The following is a 2,426-nucleotide window of genomic DNA, read 5'->3' as shown; positions in this document are numbered from 1 at the left end:
CCAATGTTATGTTGCAATCAATACCACAAAACCCATGCAGATGGTTATGTACGATACCTAGTGTGCCTTCAAAAATGTAATTCAATTCGATCACTAGCCACGCGGATAATCCTGCACGCTTTTGGTAGCTTCAATTACAGCACAGCCACGAGTTTCATGTTAGCAATTAAATAGACCGGATTCGCTTTCGATCAATTCTATTTGTCAGCTATTTTACAAATTTTCAAATAAACTTGCTGATATGGAAATTGATTGAAAAGAAAAAGACGACCTCGAAGATTTCCAACCGCAGATTGTTTTTTTAACTGACATTGGGCTTTTGAGAGTAGATGAAAATTTTGCCGTTGAATCAATACATTAAATGTAAGCCTTTGGAATCATTGGATCTTCACTAAAAACCACTAAAATTGTTAGAAGCAAAAAGTATAAAAAGGAATTTTCCGCAAAAATTTTCGGCTTACTTTTAAGCGGGGTATGCCCAGAAACATCGTACACTATTTTCATTTCGTTGTCTTTAATTTATTATCTCCAGAATTATCGATGCGGAAATGGTGCTGTTTTAACCGCTCAGCAGCAATGGCCACCATCGGAAAATAGTCGATCAAATAATATCAGTAGGACTTTCTATTCAATAGAAATACGAAACAGTTTCGGTAGCATTCTCTAGGCTTGATATTGGAAAAAAAAATTTTACCTTATACATGAAAGTCCTTTCCTATTGATTTTTTTGTTTGTTTTAAGTTTAATTAGTGTTAGGAAAATAGGAGTAAATTTTGTACAGCATAGCTTTTTTCATCTCCTAAGTGTGCCTGCTTTTTTACACTTCTAAATTCATTTGTGAAGGACATACCTCAATGGTCCGGATGGAATGGAAATACTGGAATCAATAAAGTTTTATCGGATTTTTTTTTTAAAGGAGTTTCCATAATCTTCTTAAGGGATTGCATCCTTACCATATCTGCTTCTAGATACTCACTATGGACAAATATCCATTCTCTACATACAGAACGAGCTGAACCTGGCAGACCTTGTTCCGCTGATAAATTACCACCATCGCCACCTCCAATCATCCACATCAGGCCTTCCCTGTCATCAGTCCGTGTAATACAAGTTATCCCTTAAAATACTAAGGGGGACCCCAGAGAGTGGTTTGGGAGATTCTACCGTAATAACAAGAAATAATCAAATCCTAAGTTTTTTGTGTGTCCCAAATTAGTTGAAAATTGATATTATATTAATACGCCTATAATTCCTTCTTTCAAAAAATATGAACAAATAAAAACATTTTTACTACTCTTTGCAAGAAGTCCATTTCCATTGTGTTCCGTCATTTGCCTGATCTGTCTCCATAACCACGAGACGCCGTTCATTGTCCTTTCTGGTCGGCCAACACTCAGAACCATAGAGGGCGACATAGCGGGCCACACTGCGGTAAATTTTAGTTTTGGAACATCTGTTTATACGTGGATCACAAAGAACACATCCAGGATGTGCTAATGCTTGAACCAATTGAATAGCACAGTTCTCCATTGGCAAATACGATTCAACGGGGCATCTGCATTGCTATTGCAAAACAAGCTTTTCAAATTAACTTCAGACTTTTCCAAATCAATTCTAGAACTACACATTTTAAATTCAGAAAATATCTGAGCCCCCTATCAATTTTTTATCACACAACGCTGAATGTCATCACGCATCTGCTAACTATGCTGTCGTTAATTGTGTTAAAGTAGGAGTTGTTTTCAATTTTTCACCAAATGTTTCCTTGAGGTACTTCCAGCGTTGCTTGACTTCTTCACACTATTGAAATCATCTGCATCTGTGATAGCACGCTTATAAAGAAAAAAACTTACTTCATAAAGCTAAACTCTCCGCAATTTTGCGCCAAATTTGTTTTTTGTGTTTCACGACTCTGCTCTTTACTATAACGTACATCATAACTTTTACCACTGAATCAACTGGACTTCATTTCTTCTGATTTCACTAAAAACAACGCTTTTTTGACAATATTCACAGCATAAGTTTCAAAACAAAACAGGACCCTCTATCGACATTAGTGAAGACTTGAGCCATGACTTAAGCCTATTATACAGGGTGCGGCAGCATAACTTCCTTTTTTCAAAACTCAATAAAAACTATTGTATGCATCGGAAAATATTTATTTAGTTTTTATAATGTAGGTACATGTCTAAAGTTTTTATTTACATTGTTTTGAAGATCAAATCTGTTAGGTGACGTCCCCCATTCTCCATACATTGCGTAAACCGATTTCTGGCGTTTGTCATGACTCTTGTTAGCATAGCAGGTGTTATGTTGGCAATTTCTTCTTGGATGTTGGTCTTCAAATCTTGTAGGGTTCTTGGACGGTTCACATAAACACGGGATTTCAAAAAACCCCATAGAAAAAAATTACAAGGGGACAGATC

At 36.2% G+C, this 2,426-nt stretch overlaps 1 long non-coding RNA gene across 1 annotated transcript; it reads right to left on the bottom strand.

Annotated features, from left to right (window-relative positions):
* Positions 1–386: 386 nt before the first annotated feature.
* LOC119656520 lies at positions 387–834 on the bottom strand. Its single transcript, XR_005250059.1, has 3 exons — positions 695–834; positions 462–624; positions 387–401 (listed from the first exon to the last, which is right to left on the bottom strand). It is a non-coding gene; the product is annotated as an uncharacterized LOC119656520 (long non-coding RNA).
* Positions 835–2,426: the final 1,592 nt, after the last annotated feature.

This window comes from Hermetia illucens, chromosome 5, assembly GCF_905115235.1.
Source record: "Hermetia illucens chromosome 5, iHerIll2.2.curated.20191125, whole genome shotgun sequence".
Taxonomy (NCBI): Eukaryota; Metazoa; Arthropoda; class Insecta; order Diptera; family Stratiomyidae; genus Hermetia; species Hermetia illucens.
This window is presented reverse-complemented; position numbering and strand designations above follow the sequence as displayed.